Below are 26,976 nucleotides of genomic sequence, written 5' to 3'. Positions count from 1 at the left end.
CATTCTTCACATGCTATACAATGTGTGAGTGGATTCTTGGAGGAGGTAGAATGGATTCAAAACACGTAGTAGAGTCCTGCAAAGGAAAACACAGACATTTAAAATTGCCTTTTTGGGTGGTTAGCACAAGGATCACAGCACAAAAAGTATTTAAGAGCACTGAAAACTGAATCAGATTGTTTAAACCATTTCAAAGTGACGGTGGGATTTATATTAGTTTACTATGTAAACCAAGCTGAAAGTTTGTAAAATATACCTGCACAGTATATATGTGATCTGTATTTTCAAAGCACATTCTAGATCCAACATCAGATGACAACTTACTGGAAGGCACCCTGCTATACATAACTCAGCTAAAATATATTTCATTTCATCTTTCTGCAGACTGTATTCAGCAATCTGCCTTTATAAATTGCCGATGGGAAAGTTATCTTTATTGGTTGTCTGAGGCTTCAAATTGCAAGTGTGAATTGATCATTAGGAGACATTCTTCCTGTAAGCAGCACTTCCCATTCCGCTAAAAATTGTGGCAGATTGCTAATGGTTTTAAAGTCCACTTGCATTTACCTTCTTGACACAGACTGCACAAAGAAGGTGCTTCTAGAAAGCAAACAAGAATAGAAGGAGTCAGAGGTGCATAGCCTGCAATGAAACTGGATCACTGCTCACTGTAAAAATCTCAGAAAAGGATTAGTCTCATAAAAAGTCTGAGCTATTTCCCTTTCAACAAATGCAGCCTTAAATGCAGGAAGTGACCCTGTGCTTTAAAAAATAAGTTGCAGTTTAATTCTTTAATCCAAGTACATTAATTATGAATGTGCAACAGAGTGAGAGAACGAGCCGCTGAGAAGGGCAATATAGAAGTGTTAGTCTGCAGACACAGTATTTAGTTTGGTTTAATGCAATCATAAGGATCGAGTTGCACTATTTTTTTGGTTGTTTGTGAAGGCATCCAGATTCCCACCTTTCAGAGTCTGACGTGTAATGGTTTTTGCTGCTGTTTGAGTGAAATGAGAATTGAGTGATAAACATCTGGAGTTTTATTTCCATCCACTCAGATTATTATTATTTTTTTTTCTGTCAAATTTGAGGTCTGAGCAGGTGGCTGTATCTGATTCCATGTACAAAATCATGTGGATCTGCAGGTGCTCGTGTGTAGCTGCCTCGTGGATACCTGGCTGTGCTGTATCAGCCATTGGGCAACTGCAAACTCAGGCAACACTCTGCACCTCACCTTGAAAACACAGCTCTTAAAACAGCTCTTCTGCCTGCAAGACGTGCTCTACCCAGGCCACACCATCTCCCGGCCTGCCTGAGAAGTGTGCCAAAAATGAGACATATATCTAATACATATCCACAGCAGTTCTGCTTCGTGTGAGTGAATGTGGGTGTGCACCAGATTGCCACCCACCAACAGTATGGAAGAAGGCTCCAGCACTGAAGAGTCCCTTTGCCTCTACTCCCCAAATGCAGAACTGCTGCCTGCAGATACCATGACTGCAAAACCCAAGCATGTCAAAGTCCACACTGAAAAGGATCTTCCTATGAGAAATCACCACTTTCGGAGTACTATAACTTCACTGTACTTCTCTCGAGTACTTATTACTAATGAGATGTAATTATTAACTGTGCAAGTAATAGTTTTCATAATAACAGAGGAAAGGGAGGCATTTAAAATTTGTTCATTCTGGCCAGGTGACACTCCCACCTGATTTCTTTCATTTTTGAAGGCATCAGTAATATTGAATATTGAATAGTCTATTAGGGCTTTTTTCTCCATCAATACAAAAATGCTGATGAACACATCAACAATGTCTCCTTTTGTGATGTTGCTGTAAGTCCTTTCACCATACACATTGCACCTTTATTGACATTGTGCATTTTGATGTGCACTTTTTTGTGGAAGATGAAAAGAGGTTGGGAGAATCAGAAGGTTTTGCAAATACCATACGTATTTCTCAAAATTCTCCATAGAGCATCAGCTATCTTTAAAACAAAATGCATAGCAGATGCCTGGTCCTGGTCTATGTTAAAACCAATTAATCTTGAGTTTTGCTTTGTTTTCTGCAGAGGTTATAATTAAACCATCAGCTTGCAACTGAAATTTTCTCTCTGCCTTGTATGAATTTTTCACTCTATGTCCACCCACTGGGTAGCTGTTGCAGCATCGTTGATGAAGACTAGTTGTGAACACAAGTTAGTTAAAGCAGTTACTCAGGAAGACTGAATACTGCCAATTTTATTTCAGTAGGAAAAAACAAAATCTGAAAGGCATCAATGGACAAACATGGCCAGGTATGATGTAGGCCTATTCCTTCACGTCTCACAAAAAAGGCACACCAACCGTGGTGCTGGAAGTACAGGTTTTTACAGTGATGGAGATTTCAAAAAGCCCAAAGAATACAGGAAAATATTTTACACAGAGAGATGCAACAAGGAGCCTTATTTTTTTTGCTGCTCTTCCATCTTTCCTCCTGTTCCCTCCCATGAGATGAGCCCAGGGCAGCGTGCACTGAGAAATGCAACGCTTGAGCCCAGGACACAGTTTGCTTGAGTTTGTCCTCATTGAAAAGCCTCTGGCTGGTTGAGCAGGAGGGGGCTGATACCACTGTTGCCTTATAAATGTCAAGTGTAATTTGTTGGGCTCCTATCTGAACACACTGTATAGTCTTTTCCAGCCTGGGAAATTTCTTCTATCCTTCAATAACCACATCTCGGAGGCAGCTGGGAGACAGAAATATCTTCCAAGAGAAACAGATGCTTGAGGCTTGATGCTTAGCAAATGTGAGCATAATTTTCTACATTTTACACCCTTGCTATATAGGTGTGCTGCATCTGCAATGTGATAAGTTATTAGATAATGAATTGAACGATAGAGTTAATGTTAATACCTTAATTGCAGTTTGTTTTCTCCCCTCTAATAACAACAAGAAAAGAAAAAGCATAATAAATGCACAAAGAAATAAATCACCATGCTTTCTCTTTTTCACCTTCACATCCTCAGGCAAAAGAACCAATTAGTAAACTCCAGCCTCTTCTCATTGTGGCTCCATGCTGCTAATTAGGAGAAATAAGAAAAGACCCCAACACTTCCAGGGTGGAGCCCATGGGCAAATGGAAAGCTCCAGAAACTAGAGGACTGCGGGCAGCTATTATTTGAATAAGAAAACTGCATGGCTCTGAGGACTGCAGGCTGAAAGAATCAGCAGAGCTCTGCTGCCTTTCAAGCACAACAAAATCAAATACTGACCCAGGATACATTAAGAACTGAGGAAGGAGTCTTTGCTCTCTCCTTTCTTTCAGCTATCGAGTTTATTCTCTAACTCAAATGCAGAGTCTACAAGAAGCCTACAGCAGCACTTGCTCTCAATTTTTTCTTGCTTTAATGGTGAAAGGCTTTCAGAGCAGCTCAGTCCATATATAGCTGAGGCCATAAGGGCAGCAGTGTCATTGCTTTCCCACCTTATTTAAGGGCACTTTACCCTGATGGCAGATTTTGTGCCTCAGTGGCAAACATGCAGGATCTTCACATTCTTATGGGAGAAAAGGCTGCCAGCTAATTTTGTAACCATGGAAATGAGAAAACAATATATGGTTTATAACATTATTTAAAGATTTTGAAATCACTCTATTGGACTCAGGAGCAATGCCCAAATCTGCCATCCAATCGTAACCCACACTACAGCTATTTCTGTGAAAGCACAGTCAGGAGACAACATGTTTGGAGGAGATTTCAAGTCCTGGTGCATAGGCAGCACGGCTGAGTTCCCAAAACTGGCAGAACTTTTCACAGAAACGTTTTTGTCAAGCTGAAAAATAAGTCAGCTTGTCTTCCTCCAAGACCTGTTTAGTTCCTAGTACTGAGTTTTGTTAAACTGAAATAAATTCATCTAAGAAGTGACAGAACTGGCTGAGGGGAAACTTCTGACTTCCAGATCGTATCCCTGAGATTACATTGCAGGAAATGATCTAGCAAGATGATTTATAATAAAAGGAAAAGGTGGCTTAAATCTTTTTTTTAACATCTTCCTTATGAATGGAGAAGAAAAAAAAAAGCCTTTGGGATGCTGTTAGGCCTTCAAATGAAGTAATGAACTTACAACCATTTTACATGTCAGTAGTGGCAATTTGGAGTTGCTTGTTCTGCTCATGCAGGGCTGATTCGTAGGGTGGGATGAATTTACAGGGAACAAGGTTGTGGTTCTCAGGATTTCAGGTATTTTCTGACACTTATGTTTTCAGCAATATCTAAGAGAAAGGCTTGCCAAAATCTGTTAAAGATTCAGCCATGTGGGACCATTAGCTCTTCGGATCTTCTGTGAAATGCCCAACCCCTGGCAGGAGGTCGGAGCCCTTCATGTGGGTCCTATGGGATCTCACCAGCAGACCAAACCACAGGGACCATCGTGATTCGGGGACATCACAGCAAGGCTGAAACCCAACCCACTGCCCCAAGAGGCCAGCAGCACTTTGACAATAGAAACTTGTTTTTTCTCAAACTCTGCTGTGTTCAGGTGAGGCAAAGCTCTCTCCCTGGTGACTTTCACCCATTGATATCCTCTGATCTCCCAGCATCACTTTTAGTTGCTGATGAGTCAGCTGGGAGGTATTTTTGTTTCATGACATTTGCATTTTCTGCAACTGGTTCGTTATGTGTTTTGATGTTTGCTGCTCAGCAAGCATGCCCCATCGCATTCAATGTGCCATGAGTAAAGCTGATGAAATATCTAAACAAAAGCTGCTCTTAAAACTCATGTTGCATCCCCAGGACTCAGCTCTGTTTAACTACAAAGCCACCCAAAGGAGCTCAGCCCAACTGTGCAGTTGATGGAAGAGCTTATTCGGTGAAGCAGAAATATAGCCTTATTCTGTTTTAAACTAAAAAAGAGTAGGCTTAGATAAGATTTTAGGCAGAAGCTCATTACTATTAGGGTGGTTAGATACTGGCACAGGCTACCTGGAGAAGTTGTGGATGCCCTATTCCTGGAAATGCTCAAGGCCAGGCTGAATGGGGATTTGGGCAGCGTGATCTTCTGGAAGATATCTGCCCAAGACAGAGGTACTGAAACAAGATTATCTTCAATGGTATTTTTCAACTTAAGCCATTCTATGATTTTTTCTTTGATAGTCTATGCAAAGACGTAGGGAGGAGGGGATTTGTTTCGTGTTCGAGCCCCTTTCTGTTTGTACACCGGGTTTGTGGCAGTGGTGGGACACTGACTGTCCAGAGGTCCCATTTGGTAACTCAGCATTTATTTCTCTTGATATCTTTGCAGAGGTGCAGCTGAGTGAAGTTTGCTTCAGCAGCATTCTGGAATGACTCTGGAATTACGTTGTTACCAGAGATAAAGCTGTCCTGGAAGCCATTGACAGGAAGAAGCAACTTATTTCAGCTGTTCTTATCTTCCAAACAGCAGTTAACATTGGATTTCAGTTCCAATAACAGAAACCTGAATTTAGTCAATTAATAAAAGCAGAGAACTTTTATAATTGTGCTAAAATGAAAATGGATTTTGACAATAATGTTCATTTGTCCCTTATATGAAGCATTGGAAACTGCAAGATTTTCCAGGTCTGCTTCGATAGCCCTAATGATTATTTTTTCTTTCTTCCTTCTTTTCTACTCTGCTCTCGCATAATTTGTTTCCAGTTCTTGATGGATCTGGGAATGTAAAGGAGAGACTACAGAAATGCAAATAATTGAAAAAGTGTCAAGGTTGATAAAATATAGTTAAAAGAAGCCAGATATTTTGTGTTGTTTGCATTTTGTTCTGTGAGAAGAAGGCAATCTCTTTTTGTATGACATTCTTATATAAAACAAGCTTAGGAGAATTGTCCTCTCCATTGCTTAGCTATTTTTTCAACTAATTTAATCTCTGTTCTTCAGCTAGCCAAGTGAGATTTCTTCCTAAACAATATTGATGTCTGAGAAAGTATTGGTTTCGTTACTTTTTATAATGGAATTACACGCTGTCTGTTGTGCATTTAAAATCAAACTGTAAATTAGGAAGAAAGAACATTTGACATCTTCACAGGTGTTTCAATAATGCTAAAGCTTTCAGATCTTTCAAACACATTTCTGTATTCATTGATCCTAGCACTTCGCAGCAATTCGGGGGAAAATATTATCATAAATCTCTAGTACAGGCTTATACTATTGCAAAAGGGCTCTCATTATTTTCAGGAAGCAGTTCTGTTCTCTGGCTGTAGGTTTTATCTTCATTTGATTCTCTCTAAATTGTTTTTATATCTGCACTGTAGAAGTCTGAAGTGACCATTATTTTGAAGGCAGACTGCAGATTAGCCAGTCTTCTTATTCTTTCACTCAGAACCATTTTCAGAGCAGATTCTTCTGGCCCTCAGTCGCCGTTGTTTATAGCTTCAACCATAAACATTTCTGCTGATGCTTAAGATTCCACCTGGCTTTGGCCCAAACCTCCTTTATGTGAATGGAAATGACAGCCAGTCCTTCAGCACAGACAACTCACACACCTATTAGTCCTTCATAATGTACAATAAGAGTTCAACCATCAGTATTTCATATGACTTTAGATCCAAAAGCAGCTTTTTGACTTTTAATTTAGATGAGCACCTTGCTCATTTATTTGCTGAACCATGGGGACTTTCTGAGGAGGGAGTTTTCAACATGTAACATGAGGATGGCTCTTTTTCTCTCTTGGATGATCTTTAGCAGGTTTTGGTTGTGATTAAAATGCTTCATTTGAAATGCATTTTTGTAAACAAGAAGAAACACACTTGATGCATATTTAAAACATGCAATTAAACAAAAGGAAATTGCATATCCCAGTGTAATTGCTCGTTCACCCATGTAATAAATAGCTATTTAAAGTGTACATTCCAGTAAAAAACAGTGCAAGCCCAACTTTTTTTTCTCAGACTGCACACAGCTGTGGCTTCTGCTGCATTCTTCTCTACATTGGTCCTTCACAGCATATAAATAACTCATCTGAGATGACTGAAACTATTGACACGATCATGGTTCTGACGGCAGGATTTTGTACGCAGATTGAAGCTGATCTGATGCCAGTGAAGAACAGCAGGAACTGCAGAATAATCAATGAACTCTCACCAGGGTTTTGGCAGCAGAGTGATTGCCATCAAATTTTTGACTCAATAGCAGTGGAAGTAATTGTATCATGCTCTGTACTGGACTACAAGCTGGGCGTGCTGACTTCATTACAACTGTATCAGTTTGCTTTCCATAACTTCTCATCCAAATAATGCAATGTATTATTTACTTAAAACTAAACAAAATGAAATATTTGTTTCCATAATAAGCAAGGAACACAAGATGTCAGGAATGACAGCATATTTCAAAGCAGAACGTCCAAGGAACAAGAAAGTCAGAAATTTGCTGCAAGAGGGAGACAATCTGTTGGAGAGTTTTCTTGTCTTCCTTTCTAATTTATGCTCTTCTATGAAATGTTTCACCAAATCAGAGATTGCCTGATGTTTTAAAAACATCATTGCAGAACTGTGATTTACCAATATTCTTAATGTTCTTACATAGCTCTTTTCACATAGTGAGGGCTACACAGGTCTGTATTTTTGCCTCTTGAAGAAAAAAAGAATTGCATTCCTTATTTCTTTGTGCAAGTTTTAAAACTGACATCCAAGGCATTTTATTTGTTATAAAGTAATCCCAGTTCTGTGAGAAAATAATACTGATATGTCAGTCATGCTACACAGAACTGAATACACTGGTTTGTTTTGTTTCTATAGGGTCTCTTTAAAACAGAATGCTTTCTTATTCTTAAATACTTTCAGGAAGTTAATCTGGAGCAAAACCCCTCCCTGCTGCACTGAAAAATGAAAAACTATGAAAAGAAGCTCTCCAGCTTCCAGGAGTGACAGAACTATGACTACCATAGCAAACAAAATTTCTTAATTTGGCAAACGATTGGAAGATTATAATGAAGTGATGTCGTCAATGAGGGACCCTCTCTTATATCCTGAAAGTCATCAGAAATCACGAGCTTATACATCCCTCCATGTGAAAGGAGAGAAAAGAGGCCTCTCTAGAGCCACTCCCAAGCTGTAGGTTTTGCCTTTTCAAACTGGTAAATATCCATCAACATTTTCTCAACTTTTCTGATAAAGCACACAGCTCTGAGAGGCATTCAAGCAGCATAACTTTCAAAAAATGGGGAAGCCTTAAAAGTAATAACAGAAATGAGGGGATTTTCTTCTAGCATTGTTCAAATGTCTTCAACAGCTCAGAATGTTCCTGCACGTGCAAGGCACTGTGGTGGCATCCATTTTCGCAAGGAAGGCACTGGGCAGCTCCTCAGATCTTTCATTCAAAACATCACTGACACTGTTATGTTCTCCAGCAACAAGGTCTGGCTGCGGTGGATGATTAACTGATAATTGAGTTGTATGTCCTCCTGTGGACAAAGAACAGTGGGCAGCTCGAGGAGGCAACCTATGGAAAGATGGGAAACTTTTACTTTGTTCTCTCATACTCCCATCCTTATAACACAAAGTGGTTTCACGTGGAAGCTTGCCTGAATTTTTCCACACAAAAATCAAATATAATAGCGAGGTCTCAGTGGCAAGTTTTAGAAAGATAAAGTATGATGTGAGATCATCTAGATTGCATGAGGGGTATGTGAGTCACTGATGGGTTTGAAAGAGATTTTGCAACTGAGTAGAGAAAAAGCCCTAGAATAGAGAATCATCCTTTGGTAACGTTGCCATTGCAAGGTTATTTAAATTTAATGTAATAATGTTAATTAATAATATAAATAAGCATTGATGAATATTTGAAAAACTCTACTTCACATGTAATTAACAGAAATTACACAAGCAATTATATAGGGAGCCAAATTATTTAGCAATTTTAAAGCTATTTACATTCACGTTAGATTTTTCTCTGTATAATTAAGCCAAATTGTTGTAGGCAGTTTCATTTATATTAATCTAATATTTGCTTGTTTGCTAATTTAATAACAATTGCAGTCAATGTATCAAGGTAAAGATGGCACAGCTTTGGATTTTGGGAGCCTGCATGTAGCTGTAACTGAGCCACAATGGCACTGAGTTCTGGAACAAGATTTCATTTACTCTGTAAGCTATTGGCTCTTTGCTTTTGTTATGACATAGACTTTTACTGTTGGTTGTTTTTTTTCCCCCTGTCTATCCCATTATTCTTTCTTGCCCAGGCCTTCAGTCCCAGTCTGCACATCACCTCACTGTGTGTGCTGAGGGCATGATGCCAAGGGCCCCAGCTCCAGGTAAAGGGCCATAAATGAAAGTCACTGTGTGTGAAAATCACCATGAACAGACACCTCTGCTGGCAAGAAGCTGCAGATCCTGTCAGCTCACAGCCATTCTCTCTGCCTGTATGCAGCCTGATGGGACGCATGTTCAGCATGGAGGAGGCTCTGGGAGTCATCATCGTGGCCTTCCAGTACTTGAAGTGAGCTTATGCACAGGATGAGGACTGACTTTTTAAGTGGTCTTATGGTGAAAGCGCAAGGGGGAATGGTTTAAACAAAGAGAGGGCAGATTTAGGTGAGAGGAAGAAATTCTTTACTTAGGGGTTGGTATGGCACTGGCACTGCTATCCAGAGCTGTGAGTGCCCCATGCCTGGAGGTGCTCAGGTGTAGGTGAGGGGGCAACCAGCACAGGGCAGGGAGATGGAACCAGATGGGCTTTAAGGTCCCCTCCAACCCATCCACACTGTGATCTGTGCTTCAATGACCTGGTCTGGGAGTTGAGAAATAAGGTGATTGCATGTCAGGACAGCACTTGTTTGCATTTAATCCCATCTTTGCTCAAGAAGCAAGCAAGTGCTTAACTGCTTTCTAGATAAGAAGGTTTGCTTTGAAGGCCCTTAGGAAAATCTAATCTTTAAAACAGAAAGCACTAAAAAGAAAAGCAGATGTAATAGAGCTGGTTGATTAAAGATCTTTTCTTTGCACTCTCTGAAACTCTTTTGTTACTTAGTGATTTGCACCAAACTTCTAACATGTGAAGCTGCAGGCAAACATAATTAAAGGAATTATCTCATATCACAAAAGGTTCAAGTTCCCACTGAACATTTGAGTCAATTTAACTGTATGCTTTTTTCAAAACATTTCTAAGACAAATCACTGAAAGAACATCCATCCCTGTCTCTTTTTAATAATAGCTGAGACAAACTTCTGTTAGAGATGGGGAAAATGTGCTTTGCTTCAGAGAGGGGGTTTCATGTAGCTCTGTGATTTCATGCTCTGTTCTGTGGATTTGTGAAGACTTTGGGTATCTCGAAGGTTTCAAAGAAGATTATTAGTAAAAATACATGTGATTCATCATGACACTCTGCACCTGAGTCTCTTCGAGAGAGGACTGTGGACCATCAAGGTTAGATGGCATTTTCCAGCCCAACCTTCCCACAGCTCCAGAATTCTGTGTTCATTTTCAGTGAACTTCTTGTCACATTTGTCTGGAGAGTGTTATTTCAGAGATGCCAATAGCACAGGTTCTTTTCAGCTTTAAGTCACCTTTATATTTTTTCATCTTGCCTGTAAGAGCTGCTGAGTGTTCTTGCTTTATGGGATTACTCTGTCGCACCTTAATTATGATGAAGGTTTAAAGTCCATTCCAGCTTGTCAGAGAGCTGTTCTCTAAAATTCCCACATTCAGATACTGTGCCTCTGTTATACAGTATCTATCCATCAAAACGTTTCATTACAAATTTGCAATCAGGTCACTTCCTTTGTTTTGTAGTCCAACTAGCTTTCGTTATTTATTTTGCAATCCTGATGCTCAATTTGCAGCGTTCGCGGACAAAACAGCTACATTAGCATTTGAACTCTAAAGTTAAGTGGAAGAAGTTTCAGCGCTAATCCCACTCCCAGCACTGGTAAAAAGGAAGGGAGAAAAAGGGGGAAAAACACACCTACTCTCAATTGAACCCTCTTTGCACACACACACTTTGCCTACCTGCAGCATAGCTTTCAGCATTAGCAACGCTAAAATTGATTTCTCATAGTTCTGGAGACTAGCAGAACTCAACCATTCCCCACATCAGCTCAACCTCTGCTCCTCTCAGAAGTTGAAGCTTTTGGTGAGTAATGAAGGGCACCTTCAAAGCAAAGTTGAGCAAGGCTGTAATTCTGCAGTTAAGTGCTGGTCCCATTTGTAACCCTCTCCTCACCTCTATTCTTGAACTGTTTAAAAGCAAAACATTGTAAAATATTGAAAACAGTCTTGTATGTCTTGTTGACTGCATTTGTTTCAGATACAAGCTGAAGCTAAGTAAGGACTTGGATGAGCAGCACTAAAACTCAGCTATATTTAGGTCTCAGCATGTTAATGTTTCTATTTGTTGCACAGCCCTAAGGAATTCTTCAGATAGCTTTTATGGTATTTCTGTTGCCAAGGAAACGCCTTGTCATGTGTGTGTGCTCATGGATAGAGCAAGCCTGCCCAGTTTCCATCCCCATTTGCAGACACAGAAATTCATGTTGTGTTGAACGAGGTAAAGACTCAACAAAGAAATATCCCAGCATGTCTATAGGTAAACAGAAAAGGAGGAGTGGTGCTTGTGATATCCAGCCCTTAACTCACATCTGTTCCTCTTTGGGCTCCCAGAGATGGGACTAGATCTGATTACACACTGGTTGAGGAAGAACTGGAAACCCGCTGTGCCTGTTGTCCCCTGGTAGCACCATCAGTGTCCCTCATTGAATTATCTGTAGCCTGATAACCTCATTCAGGGGAGAAGGAGCTGAGAAACTATATAGGGGTCAGGAGTGAGATGACTGATTTATTTTTTCTTTCCCTCCCTCCAGGGTTTGCTATATTAGAAAGTCACAATTCTGAGATGTGACAGTCATGGGAAGTGACAACTCTTTGGAAGATTGAAGCATCTGTCTTACTTGGTCTGTGCCCCTTTGCACCAGGAGAGAACTGACGTGACATGATCAGAACAGAAGTTTGGACTGAATCTTTCACAGCCTGTTAGGGCAGGCTGAGGTGGCGTTTGAAGGATTTTCTTTGGTAGGATACCACAGTGTCAGCTTTGGGAGCAGGGCGAGGCAGGCAAAAGAGGGAGAAGAAGTAAAAGAAATATTTGCATTTTTAAAAGCCTTTCCTCACAGTGGTTTCTGAGCAAATGTAGGTCAGCTGTAGGATCCCTTTCCCACAGGGCCAATAGGAAAAGGTTTTTCTGGTGCTGCCTTTCTCTGGCCTAGAATCAGTGATTTTTTTTTCTAAGCAGACATCCAGCTGCTTCCAAACCTCAAGCTGTGGGTGAGAGGCTTACAGCAAGCTACATTTGGGCAAACTGGTGACTGCCTGTAACAGTTCCTCCAGCTCCTTAGTTCCTTCTTTATTTAGATGTCGCACCTTCAGTTTTTCATCCTTTCTTTAATCCAGATCTCAGTCTTTAGGGTAAATCACAGATGACACACATCCCAGACACCCACAGAAATCTGTGAATTGTGGAGAATTTTACTGACCTTTCAAACGTTGCTCCTTAGGTTTGTCATGTTTTTTGTTGTTCGTAGAGAGTCTTGAGAGTTCTCATTAACTTAAGGGAAAGATTTCTTTTAGGGATACAGTATCACTGTATTTACCTCCCTGAAGGAACAGCTGATGAACAGCAGCCAAAATTTTGGTCTCTTGAGACCTAAAATTACAGGCAGTTTCCCAAAGCCTGTAACAGTGTAAATGCTGACATACCCTTTATAGGAAGTAGAATCATTTTGCTTCTCTTTTCACATCCCATAGGCAGTTCCATCTCTTTGAGTAAGTTAAAAGAATGCATACACAGGTAAAATCTAAATCTAGAAATGGGATAATTGTCCTTTTCCAGATAAGTGAATTCTTTACATTTACACACCAGTTTTGCTATCCAGATTGAGCTACTGACTGTCTCCTCTGAAATTAAGCTCTAGTGATTGTTGCAAAGCTGATGCTAAGGGACAATGGAAATGAGTTCAGAATATCAGAGCCATGCATGTCCTGGAAATTGTTTTCCTCTTCTGCAGTAAGGCTCTCTCCACTAGCGAGTTTGGGGTTGTCAGTTCAGATCACTGCTTTACTTCACAGTGGATTCAAATACAAACAGACACAGCTTTAATTCACCTTTGAGTTCCCTGAAACCTGGAGCACTTCAGGGGACAGCTTGGTTCATGGCATAATTTCCAGAGGGCACAGAGACCTTTGAGACTGCTCTCCGCCTAGTCTGCTGGTGATACCCATCTCACAGTGATCAGTAGTCCCAAAATACCACAACACTGCATCTCCTCTTAAAACGTGCCTATGAGTACAGGAAAGCTAGAAGAAAATCAATCCCTCTGCCTCAGGGTCTTCAGGAAACTCTACCTGTCCAACTTGATAGTTCTTTGTACCAGAAAATAAGAGTAGCTACACGGTGCTTAGAAATCAACAGACTCACAGCTGGCTCAGTTTCCACCAGGATCTTATTTTGGTGATCCTTAAGATGAACTTGTACATTAGGAAGGAACTTATGGCCATTCATTCTGCATCTGAAGCAGAAGTTAGAAGATTCTTACTACAGTAGCATGCGGCAAGACAAACTTCAAATATCGGCTTCTTCCCTGCTGTAGGCATTATAAGCCCCATTGTGTTGAACCGCAGGTACCTAAAGCAGTTGTCATGTGTGCAGGAAAGCATCATCACTGGGACCTTTCCAAATTTAGGTATTTTATGATTCTATGAGCATTTGCCTGACTTTGTCTTCCTGTCTCCATACCAGTGCATACACTTTTCACATCTGTTTAAAGGCGGATTTGGTTTTATACTAGAAATGTTGTGGATCAATGCAAAAGGATTTAGGTAAGTGGAAATTTGCAAAGGTCTTATTTAAATTTTCATCCACTGCAGTGAAAGTCTGCATTATTTGCTGAAGAACCCTTTGTGCTCCATCCTTTTAAGGGAGAATAGCCAAACAAGTGTTTGCTGCTGAAGGTAATGATAATCATACCTACTAAGAAGATAAACATTATCTCATTCTTGTTTATTCCTTCAGTTACCTTAAACTGAAAAAAGAAAAGAGTTTTTATCTTCATAAAAGGCAGCAAAATTCCTCTACAGCTGAAGAAAAACTACAACACGAAAGTAAAATGGAAGCATCGGGAAGTTTTATAACATTACTTAAAAAGCACCCAACACCAATGCAGCAGGGAGATAGGAGGGTGCTCTGTAATGAACCAGGAGGAATGAGGACATCGTATGTGTAATGCCACCCAGTGCAGATGCTTCAGACTTCACACCTAAAGAAGAAATGAGTTTGGTTTATGCCATAGCCAATCTTTGTGCAAGGAGGTGCACAGCCTGCTTGGGACCCATGACAAAAGGAATTCATGTTTTGTTTTACTTGTGTTCCCAGTACCATTCTCACACCACTACAGAATACACAGCTGTATGCAACTGGGCCTTAGAAGATGTTTGTGCTGGGGCAAAAAACTTATCAGACCAAAGTGTTGGAAACGGCGTGAGAAAAAACACGACCAAGGGCTTGATCAAACTTTCTCACCTTTAATCAGAAGGCACCGTTCTTTATTACAGCGTATAATGAGGCTAATACATATTGCAAAAGGCAAGCTCCTGATTGGTCAGCGCACGGGTAGCCGATTCAACCGCAGCAGCATTCCTGTGGTCAGCACCCCCAGTTCTGCATCCTGTTATTGCTTCGTGTTGGTTCCTCACAATCCTGCAAGGGCACGCTGTCCTTGATGATGATAGGTCAGCAGGCTCGTGTTTATGCCTCGTTATTTCAGTCTTATCAGCTGGGTTGTGTCAACATGACCCTTTTCTGCAAGCCAGCTTTCAGCAATGCTCTCCACACCAAAGCACATTAAATTTCATGGGAATCATTTGCAGGAAACTGCCCTTTTACTTCTGTCCAAGCTGTTGGTAGGTTGGTAGCCAATTATGAAAACAACAATTACTATAATTAAATAGGGGCAGATTAAGCTCTGTTTTCCAAACCCTTTCTTCCAGCCACTACCATGTTGAAAGACGAAGCTTCACAGTACCACAGCAAGGAGCATTGTAGGTTGTCTTTAGTAAGAGCATAATAGGGGAACATCACAGAGTTAAGTGGCAATAATCACACATTTCCTTTTTCTTCTGTTAGAGGTCACAGTTAAAGTCACAGAAATAAATTTCTCTTAGTGTCACAAAAGGAAAGAGAAGAATGATTTCTGGGTCTTCAGAAAACAGTTTTTCTCTTTCTCCGTCTATCTAAGCAGAGCCTAACAGTAAAACTACAAAAATAGAATTTCTGAATATGAAAACATATATATAATAATATATAGTATTAGAAATATTATTTCTAGAATAGTATTTCTGTAGCTGTAATCTTATATGACAACAGAAATATACACACACATACATTAATGCATAAAATGTCATTATGCTTCACTATTCCTTGTGTGCTAATAATCTGACACGTAGCAATTTAAATTATAGCACAGTTTTTAAAATAAAAATCCTATTAAATAAATCCTTAAAGAAAATTTGAAGTTCTGATATGAGTTTGCAAAATTTCCTGACACAACAGATATCAAAATGACATTTCAACACCTAGTTTCTATTGTGAGTTTCTATTAAAACCTATGATTTCAATAAAAAAAAGAAAAAAAATCCTTTGAAGAAAGAGTTTTTAGAAAGAGTTTTAGTTTGAATCAAATGTACATTTTGAGAAGTCTTTTTATTTCAAGCTGCTCAAATAATATTATGTTTCTCAGTACCAATACTATGTATGAAATCTGCTCTTCATACTGAAATCTTGTTTGTACAGAAGTTGTAAGTGCGTAGACTCAATAGAGGTAACAATACATGAAAGAGAAGGGAGAATCACATTGCAAGAGTCAGGAGTCACACTGCAAGCTCCAAGGCTTGTTTGCATCCAGGATTTTTGTTTATAAAATATATAATATCTTCTAGATATTACCTGTCCAGAAAAGTACAAATTCCTAACAAACTGAAGAACACAAAGTGGCTGAACTTGGGTTTTAGTCATCTTTTGTTATTGATGAAAAATCCTGCATTGCCTTTGCTTGTCCTTTGTTGCACTAGAAATGAGCTACCAGTCAAAAAGTAAGATCTATATTGAGAGATGATTTAGTTCTTGTTCCTTGGAGACATGTACCATGGGCTTGGCTGCTGCTTCTACTGACACTGAGATAATTTTGACAGTGGAAATTTTACTCCCCTTCTAGACACAATCTTATAATTATATAATTTTAATATAATGTAATTTGTATAATTTTAAAAATAATGGTAGGATCCTACAAAACATAATTAGTGTTTTATGCATGATATTGTATCTTCATGTGTCACCAGTATATGTCTAGATGAAATTTATTTGTTTTTTAACATTTTGACGTGAATTAACTCAAGGCCAGAAAGGTCTGACAACAAATGAGATTTAAACTGCTGTCAGGAGCAGCTTAAAGAAGTAAAAGAAATCTCAAGGTCAGCACTAACAAAAACCCCTGTGAAATTGAGCAAAGGAGAGCAAAGCGAGTATTTCCTCAGAGGAATGATTAAAAGCATTGGCTAGCTCCAGAGATTTTCCATCTTTTCAGGGTGCTGATCATGGTTTTGGAGCTCTTGCCAAACTGTGTCTGCCACTGCAGATGTCAGTTTTTCCTCCATTCTGCCAAAGATCACCAAGTTTTGTATCTGTGGTGGGCTTTGATGTGCATGAAAGTCTGCAGTGATTTTCAGGAGGCGTTCAGAGTAGACATACAAGTGTTGACGTAGGCATAGAAACTAGAGCTTTGATGGTAATTATACTCTGTCAGTGGGTTTAATGGCTTCAAAAATTGTCTTTGATCTCCTGATCAAGTTTTCCAGTGAGAAGCTATGGAATTTGAACAACTTAGACTTCTTCTGTAAAGGTGGATGATTCTTCATTTCCAGAGTGTAAAGTTTTTTTTCCCCAGCTTCAATGCTGGACATACCTAAAATGTGATGGTGAACTTCTAGCTTAGTTTTTTTGGTTGAGATGTTCACATAGGCAGCTCTTAACTAAAGCAATTCATCAGACCTTATTTCAGGATCCCTTTGTTACCAGACTACCACTTTTCCATTGACCTTTTTATCCTCTTTCCTTATGTATCCTATATGAACCGTGCAAGAGAAATGTCAGTCACACTATCCTTTCCTATGTGAAAGAAGCTGAGATCCCAGAGCAACCAGCTTCACTCAGAGCATGGTATAATAGCAGCATCCAGGCAGCACTCACTGCATCCTCACTGAGTGACAGGTAATTCAGGTAGAAAACAGCATTTTTGTCAAGCTTGTCCACATAAGCCTTTTCAATTTCCACTGTGTTAAACCTCTCGAGAGGATAGATCCTGCTGTTATCTGTCACATAGCCAGAGTCCAGATCTGATGGCTGTGCTCTGAAAATGCCACCAGCTAAAAGATGACAGTGGTAAAGTGGAAATGGAAGTTGGGAGAGAAGCACTCTTCAGGATATTTGCTAGCCTTCAACCCTGTGAACTTACTTGCCTACTTAGACAGAACAAATGGTGGATTTGAAGGCTTTGAGATTTCTGAACAAAAGCTTTATATTTCATAGAAGTTTGGGGATGTTTTGTGATTTGTATATGTACAAGCATGTGAGGATCAAAAAGAATGGGAACCTGGTCTCAGATGGCTGTCACTCTGCAGTCTTGTACGTCTTACGACTCTGCATTGTGGTTAAACACGGCAATTTTGATATATTATTGTCCATTCAAGAGTCAGACAATGCCTGAAAGGAGAGGATGAAGTGGCAGGTTCCTACACTGCTATGGATGCAGTGATTTTGTTTACCTTTTAAGTGAGGCAGTTTGCTCTCTGTGGGTTCGTGCTGTGTTGCCTCTATTGGGCTTTCTTTCTTATTTTGTTGTTTACCGTCATTTAAAGGAAACTGAAAGAAGGTAAGACAAATTAAGTCTTTGTGCTTTGTGTATGGTCAGCGGGATTTGTCCAAACAGCTGCATCATTTTAGAAGAAAGCTCAAAGAATTTATTCCATAGTGACAGAAGCAAGCCGCATTAGGTGCTACTGCCCATTGCTACAGATAATGCAGTGCAGCTTGAATCCATTGGGCATTACCTGTTAGTCTGTTCTGTATGCTGTGTTCCTCTTGACAGCAGGACTGATGGGTGAGATGTTGTTGCTAGAATATACAGAGTGCAAAGAAAACCATCAGTAGACCTGTGTACCACTTAAAAGCTACTTTGCACAGCAATGATTTTTACCCAGTTAGCCCAAAAGACAAACTCTTGTTAATATCTTAGAATCACAGAATTGTAGAATAGCTTGAGTTGGAAAAGACCCTTAAAAACTATCTGGTGCAACTCCTTGAGATGAACAGGGACACCCAAAGCTCCATCAATGCTCATAGCCCCTCCAGCCTAACCTTGGGTGTCTGCAGGGACAGAGCATCACCACCTCTCTGGGCAACTTGTGGCAGTGCCTCAACATCCTTATTGTAAATAATTTGAACCTGTTTCCCCTTGTCCTATCAATACATTTGGCCCTATCTAACTCTTTGGTCATCCATACCTCTAGCACCATGTGTAGTAGCCTTACTGGCTGTTGGATTCATCTGAAGTCAGCTACACAAGGTTTTCTTTCTTTCTAGATAGAGCATCATCTGTTTTGGAGGCTGGATCTCCACCTGGCTTTGCTGGCAGAGGCACTGGCAGTTGCTCCTCCAGTTCCCTCTGAGCTGCAGTGTCATCCGCCTGGCACAATTTAAAGAAGGTTGCACAAGGTTGCACGTTAATTACACTTTAAACACAGCTTTGCCTGGCTCTGGATTCATATAAGATTATCAACCCTGTAGGACTGAGATTTTTCTTTGTCCATGATCCCAGTAAACATCGAAGGGAAATCTTCGGTAGTACACTTGGCTGAAACATCTCCATCAAGACTGATGCTTTCCTGATGAAAGGCCATCCAGATTTCTTAGTATCTGTTGAGTCTAAATTTCCTCATGAGCTTCAGCTTTATTTCTGAGCAAGATGGGTTAGCTGGGACTGAGCACAGCACAGCCAAGTGTACTGGGCCACAAAACTGGTTTATTTAAGGCTTGTGTATCTGTACCTAACTGCATTTCAGCAGCTTCAGATTTCTGTAAGCATGTTTTTGAAGGGTTTTGGTGCCCTAGGAATGCAGATAATCTGGGAAGTAATAAATGCCCAATTGCAAGCCTTTGAACATAACAAGCTTTTGCAACCAGTTAGCCATATTCAGAATTAATCGATTTCCATCATCTTCTTTTTCTTAAGGTTCTCAAATGCTTCGTGCAGTGGAAGGCAAGGTCCTGGCTGAGCAGTCCTTGCTTTGTGCCTGGTAGAGGGCTGAAAGAGAAAGTGAGATTGTAATTAACACAGCTGGGCTAGAAGCATTTATTTTGCAACGCTTTCTTTTATAGGTGAAGTACCTGAAAAAAAGTGCAAAACCAACATACTATTTTACTTCTAATTCAAGAAAAATGTTTCCCTCTCATTTTTATTTCTCTCCTGTATATGTGAAAGATATGTGGCAAATGCCACAGCTGCAAACTGAAATGGACTGAGAAAAATAAGCTATCAGAAATATTGCACTACCACTCCATATGATCAACTTTTAGCACAGTGGGTTAAGGTAAAATCCTTTCTTTAGCAAAGACTTTGCCCAGGGCACCACATAGAAGTGGCTGTGAGCAGTAACCTGCCAGCAGCCCTGCTTTTATCACTCCTTCTGAGTGTTTGAATGTTTCTGTTGCAATTCAGAAACACACATAAAAAGCTCGAGTTTGAATGGTTGCAGAATAAACCTGCTCTTTCCCTTTATTGCCATCTAAGTCTAGTCATTCTCTTTTTATAACATTGCATTGATTTCTGGAGTCACAACTAGTGTTGTGACATCCACAGGGCAATGATTGCTGTTCAGTGGGTTTCCACTATGCTCACTTTGTGGTAGAAGCAGAAAATAAGGGTCTTAGAGGTGCTTACAGGGCAGCTGTACACTGCAGTTCAGGAACAAAAAACACAATGGATGAAGAGCTGCTACCTCCTAGTAAGGCATTCCTGTTGCTTTGAGCAGGTCAGTAATCCCACTGCAGTCAAATACTTTGTTGCTGCTGAAAGCTTCAGAGATAAATTTGTCCTAAGGAGGCACTTGGAACAAAGAGAGAGACATTATTTAAGGAGAGACAGCTTGCAGAGGGAAAATGAAGAGAATAACTATGAGAAACAGGCTGGACTTCAGCCATTTGTTCAGCAGCATCAAAGTAAGAAATTTAACTCCTGTAAGGAAAGATTCAAAGAGGGGAGAATGAAGCATCTTCAAAATGAAAGGAGGAACCATTAGAATTTTGAACAGACTGGTCTGACAACAGGAGAGTGAATTGCAAAGGGAGTAACAGACTCAACAAAAGAAAAGAAAATTATTTGTTCTTTCAAGAATGTCAGCGCTGTCACTGGGGTTCTGTAGAAAAGAAATGTATTTTTTAAAAATGTGATTTCTTCAATCCCTTTTAGCACCACTCTTAGAATCATAGAATCATAGAATCATGAAGATTGGAAAAGACCTCTAAGATCCCCAACCCCAATTCCAAGCCATCCCACTGTGCCCACTGACCACATCCCTCAGTGCCACATCTCCACAGTTCTTGAACACCTCCAGGGATGGTGACTCCATCACCTCCCCAGGCAGCTGTGCCAGTGCCTTACTCAGATACAATAACCCTGGATGTCAAGTTAGTATAAATTAAACTTACATTCCTGTTCTGTATTAAAGATATATATATGGGAGTAGAATGGCTTGTATGAAGAACCAGCTGCTCTGTAAAAAGAATGAAAGAACAGAGTGTATATGTGGGATTAAAATAAATAGTGCTGTGTTGTGCATCTGCTTCTTTTAGAGGATAGACAAGAGCTAAACAGTTGATGCTGCAAAATTATCTTTATTGGCATATACATTTGCCATTTAAGTGAGTGTCCCACTCCCAGCCCTATATACATACTCTCACCTGGAAGCACCTCATAATTCTTGCCTCATTGTTTAAATGGGCACAGAACAAAATAATGAGCAAGACAACAGTGCGTGGGATGCAATTAAGCTACCAGCAGAGAACACAGGAACTAATACATAGTAAAAAAGGAAAACATCAGACACGGAAGCTCCTACAGAGATTTTATACCTGACCATGTTTTATAACATGACCAGTCGGTGAGCTGCACGAAGCCCACCTGCTTTTATTTTTCACTACCAGGGAGGTCATCAGAGTGGCCTCCTAGCACCTCATTGCCAGCACTGTATCTCCAGGATGCTATGCTGTGGAATAGGTCTCAGATTCAGCTCTGCCTCATGCCTATGGCAGGGGGAAAGGATTTGCTTTCCTCACTCCAGCAGGGATTTCCTACAAAACCAGGCAGGAAGCCCTCACCCTGGAGTCCTCCATTCCCACCCCAGTGGATGCTGCAGGGGAAAGCTGGACTTCTCCATTCATTCATTCCTCAGTAATGAAAGCAGGACAAGCCTTCCCCAATATCACACACACACAAAAAAAATTTTTGAGACCTTTTCTGTAAAGTTACTCTTCTATCTTTTATTTCTCTATGATACTGATTTTTGTCAAGTCTTCATCACCAGCCTACAGAGACACTATTTGGCTTTCTTACTGTCAAAAAAGAAACATCTTCCCTATGCTGCAGTGTGAGAGGAAATGCCCAAATTATGTCTAGGGGGAAGGAAAGTTTTTGTTCCCTTCTGGTGTGTTAATCAAGGGCTAGATCCTCAGCATGTGACAGGATAAATGGCACTTTCTTTTAGCCTGAAGACTCTGGCATCTCCACGCTAGAGAGTTTTTTTAAATCATGCAAGTATCCACTTACAGAGCTGGAGTGGACTTGCTTTTGACTCATAGACATCCAAGGACGAGCAGAATCAGGCCCAGCAGAATCAGGCCCTTCTATTCATATGTTTGGCTCAGATGAGTCAGCTGCTGAGTAAGGTGATTACCAATACCAGGCATAAGGTATTTATTCCTTCACACACCTCTGCCAGCCTCCAGGCTTAAAGATTTTTGGAATAAAAGACTAATTTTCGCAGTGCTAAATAGTAACACTTAATTTGTAATCAGTTGTCCAGTCCAAACAACACTTAGTTGTTTGGATGTATTGCTACTACTGCAGTCTCCTTGCAGAGAGAAGAACAAAATAGGTTTTTTGCAGTGGGAGTTTGTTAGTTAGGTTTTTTTTTAAGTGGGAGCAAAATGAGTAATGCAAGTGCAAAAGTCTGGAATTTACTATTTAAAAGATAATAAATGTCATGCTGCTCCTAAAAAAACACCCAGAGATGGCTCTAGAATAACAGTTTGGAGAATCTGATTGAAGATTTTTTTTAAAAGCACTGATTCAAACTGATGGAAACAAATTTAGAAAGCAGAACCTAAGTGTCTATGGAGAAGACCTCTATGACAATGGAGCCACTAGGAGTGAAATCACTAAGGAGAAAGTGTTGACAAGTGGGTGTCATTCCCAAAAGGAATACCTTGGGTGTGAAAATCTGGTCAAAGATGCCAGGAATGAGGAATGCTTGACTAAAACATTCACTATTTTTATTCTCACTATGTTGTTTGCTCTGGCAAAATGCTGTCAGATGAGCGAGGAGGTCCTCTGTGATGGATTCAACCTGCCAGGAAATGGTGTTCCCCAGGGACTAGTACTAGATCCAGTCTGTTCAACATCTTCATCAATGACCTGAATGAAGGGATAGAATGCACCCTCAGCAAGTTTACTGGTGATACACAGCTCAGCAGAGTGGCTGACACATCAGAAGGCTGTGTTGCCATTTGGAGAGATTTGGACATGCTTTGGAGGGCAGAGAGGAGCTTTTTGACATTCAGCAAAAGCAATTGCACAGTCCTACATGTGGGAAGGAAGAACCACATGCATCAGTACAGGTGAGAGGATGACTTGCTGGAAAGAAAATAAATAGGAGGCATTATTTTTGGAGCAACCTACATATATTAATCTTGCTCCTTTTCATCAGTGGATAAGAATAACTTTTTTCTGACCAATCAATTTTTTTCTCAACATTTTGCCAGCTCTAGACTTACACTTCATTTCACAAAAATAAATGTACAGATTCACAAACAACAAGGTGTCAAGGTATGGCCAAGAGCTCCTGCTATCATAGCACAAATATTACAACAAGAAGCAAACAGAGAACTAGTGGAATAATCTGAAAGAGTCAATAGCAACAGAATCATTATGGGGAAAGAACTCCCAGAGGAAATCATTTGGGCATCTTTTTGCCTCTTTACTAAATAAAATCTGAAAATGGGTATCAGTGCCTTTGTATGCAGGTTGCTCTAACAGTAGTGCCTCCATATCAGCAGGGTGAAGGAGGTGATTGTCCTCCTTTGCTCTCACTTTTTGGGGCCTCACCTGAAGTACTGTGTCCAGGTCTGGGGTCCCTAACACGAGAAGGATGTGGGGCTGCTGGAGCAGGTCCAAAGGAGGGCCATAAAGATGATCCTAGGTCTGGAGCACCTCTCCCATGGAGAAAGGTTGAAGGAGTAGGTCTTGTTCAGCATGGAGAAGTCTCCAGGAGACCTCACTGCAGCCTTCAGTACATAAAAGGAGTTTATAATCAGGAGGAAGACTGACTATTTACCTGGTCTGATAGTAGAAGGATATGGGGAAATGGTTTGAAACAATAAGAGGAGAGATTTAGGTTAAATGTTAGAAATTCTTTACTCAGATGTTGGTGTGAACTGCTGCCCAGGGCTGTGGGTGCCCCATCCCTGGATGTGCTTGAGCCAGTTGAGATGGGGCCCTGCACAGCCTGAGCTGGTGGGAGGCAGCCAGCACACAGCAGGGGATGGATTTAGGTGGGCTTTAAGGTCCCTTCCAACCTAAGCCATTCTATGATCCTATGATGATTCTACATCCTGCTGGTTTGCAACGTACTGCAGGTATCCCTTAAGAAACAAAGATAAACATGTGGATCTTTAATAATTATAGCTGTTATATATACTGTTCCACTCAAAAAGATATAGCAGATCTTGTCCATTTACTGACTGATTTGCTATTTTTTAGTAGAAAATCATGCCATTTATAAGTAATTTTTATATTGGGCCATAACTTTCATTTGATGAATGGTGAATTATAGACAATTTTTCTTGCAAACACCTTGTTGTGGTAATTTTCTCCTTCATCTCCTTTATGTGAAATGTAGATAAAGTGCCACTGTGATAGGAAAAAAGGAAGGCAATGTCAATCTCTAGCTCACAAGTTGGAGGAAGCTGTATATAAACTTGCCACGCACAATTGCTTCACGTAACAACATGATGTGTGGCTAATGAAAACAAATGTTAGCTCCTTGCCATGAATTATAAAGTAATACAAACACATTTCCAGCTGGGCAAACCACTATCAATGCATTAAACAGCTTTTACAACTGAAATGAGGTATCAGGCAATTGAATGATCACAGCAGAAAACTATGAGCACCACAAGAGCAGCTCCACACAGCACGTTAATCCTAACAGAACATAACCTCCGACTCAGACCAAAAGTATCTACTGGGAGAATAATTATCTGTGAAATGTTGGAGATACTGCTCATTAGCTGTACATTTTATTATATAAAGCATTGGTATGATAGATGTTGTTCTTTCCAGGCTGGGATTGAGCCTTCTCTTTAATACCCAGAAGGTTTGGGGACATTTGTCCTTACCAGAATCAATGAAGATTGCTAAGTAAATCGCACCTGGTATTCTACATCTTTCACTACTGAATGATTTATCCATGGAAGAAATATATGAGAGATAATATTAACTTTCTTCTGTACTGTCTGTCCCCACTGCTGACCTGACAGTTCTCTAGAGAATTTGGCCTGTATAACATTGTCATTAGTTCTTTTTATATTCAGTTTAACTCACGTTGTATATGTGTGAGTACAGCCTTCAGGACTGAAAAAGTGAAGGCAAGGAGGAAGGTGAATTTGCACAAGTTCTGTATTTTCTGCTTCACCTGCATTACTTAACACCAGAATTTTCAGCAGAATGTCTGTATGGGAGGTTATCTGTTGCCAAATAATTAATCATTGAAAAGCTTTCTGTACAACCATGCAGACAGCCTGGACATCAGGTATGATTCTGTTTCCTTCCATCCATCTTTTGCCCACACTTCTGTAATATAAAAGATCTGACCCCATGCCAATTGAAATAAGCATTCAGCATATTGAGTACCAGATTTGAACCAAGTGACACATTCAGTTACCTCCTTTTTATATGTGAAGGTATAAATGTAACTGAGCATTAAATGAATCAGCAGAGTTGATCAAATCAAAGACTGGAGATTTGATGAGGATGAAGATTTCCAGTAGGTGCAACCTATAGGACCTATAAAGAGCTCACTTGTTTGATTCATGCAAACAATCCTGGAGGGCATTTTGAGCAAAGCATGGCTTAAAATAGAAGCCATGAAAGCTGAAGATACATAACAGTAATGACTCTCTTAGTCAAGGCTTTTTGATTTTCAATAATATAACACTTCAATACATCAGTCCCTTGGCAGCAGTTTTTATTTTCTAATTGGCAATTCAACCATAGTATGCTTGAGTGTGTAGGCACAGGGCATATATATTAAAAAGCCAAACCTTCATTAGCATTGTACACTGTCACTGCCACTCATGTGGGTGTTTATAATAAAGCAAGATACAATTCTGTAGCTTTCCACAGGTCAGCAACTGAGAGTCAGCTTCACATACGGAGCTCAAGGACCTGTTCATTGCTTTAACAAATGGAAGTCACTGCTATGTTTTGAATATATCACACGTAATCATCAATACACACCACACAGGGAGAGCTAACAACACTAATTTTTTTGAGCAGATAATAGGTAAGAACAAAAGTAACTTTAAGAAAGCATGAAATAAGAGGGTTTTTTTTATCTTCAAACCACTGAAATTGTTAATAAAATGAAATGCCTAATGATTCACTGAACTCTTTGATTTGAAAGGCAGAAAGTCTAAGAGATTTAAAATACCGTTCCTTCTGAGGAGCAATTACATGTGATTTAATCAGCCATGCATTTAAAAAAAAAGATGTAGAAGCTATTTTATGTAGGAAGCAAAATGACTCATTAAATGAACCTTCACCATAGGGGAAAAAAATCCATGTTACCCTTAAAGTAGTGAATGTGATTTAAAGAAATATGCAGTGAGATTTAACAGCAAAGATTTCAGGACTGGAAAGTCACCCAAGTTCATTCTGAAGCTGTCAGACAAAAGAAGGTTTAAAACTTGATGTCACAGTCGTGCAGGATGGGTATCTTGGAGATCTTTGTCAATATGGAGACAAGCATAGCAGGAACACGCAAGTCCATGCATTAGCCTCTGTGTTTCATCAACTGCTGAAGCTAGTACTAGCTCTCAGAGCTCTGTGACTTGCCAGTGACTGCTGACACCAGCTTTTGCAGTAGTCATCAACTAGAATAAAACTGAGCTGACAATTAGGTAACATGACTGGAGAAGAAAACTGAACAAAGTAAGTATGTGTTGTAGGTAGGAAGGTAGAATGCATCTACAACTTTCTGTTCTTTTCTGTTTTTTGTAAAATTACCTATAAAACAAATATTTGTGCATATAAACTGTTCTTTTTTTTTTTTTAATTCAAAACTCAGGGCTTACAAACGAATAGTGGATATGCTATAAACAAGCAAAAATACAGCAATTCTTGAGGTAGTCATCTTCTTTTGTTGCCTCTCTTCATGACTGGAAGCCCAGAAAATACTTCAGTACAAAGAGTACCTGAATAATAATGGCTGTATTTAGATATGGAGGAAGCCTGAATATCAAGGTCTCTTGAGTATACAGAATAAAACCCATTTTTAAGTTTCCTACCAATGGAATGTTTCCATTGTATGTTTCCACGTGTATGAACTTACATGTGTGAAAGCAGCAACAAGGTTTACGGCTGCATAAAGCAATATTT

General features: G+C 39.9%; 1 long non-coding RNA gene across 1 annotated transcript in view; it reads right to left on the bottom strand.

The window, feature by feature from the left end:
* Window positions 1–19,117: 19,117 nt before the first annotated feature.
* LOC128081656 (uncharacterized) overlaps window positions 19,118–26,976 on the bottom strand; it is a 31,894-nt gene continuing 24,035 nt past the window's right edge. The window contains exon 4 of the long non-coding RNA XR_008207305.1: window positions 19,118–19,347. This is a non-coding gene — a long non-coding RNA (uncharacterized LOC128081656). The remainder of the gene's footprint in view (window positions 19,348–26,976) is intronic.

Source organism: Tympanuchus pallidicinctus, unplaced genomic scaffold, assembly GCF_026119805.1.
Source record: "Tympanuchus pallidicinctus isolate F22 unplaced genomic scaffold, pur_lepc_1.0 scaffold21, whole genome shotgun sequence".
Classification (NCBI taxonomy): Eukaryota; Metazoa; Chordata; class Aves; order Galliformes; family Phasianidae; genus Tympanuchus; species Tympanuchus pallidicinctus.
The sequence above is the reverse complement of the archived record's forward strand: the minus strand, read 5'-3'. Positions and strand labels throughout refer to the sequence as shown.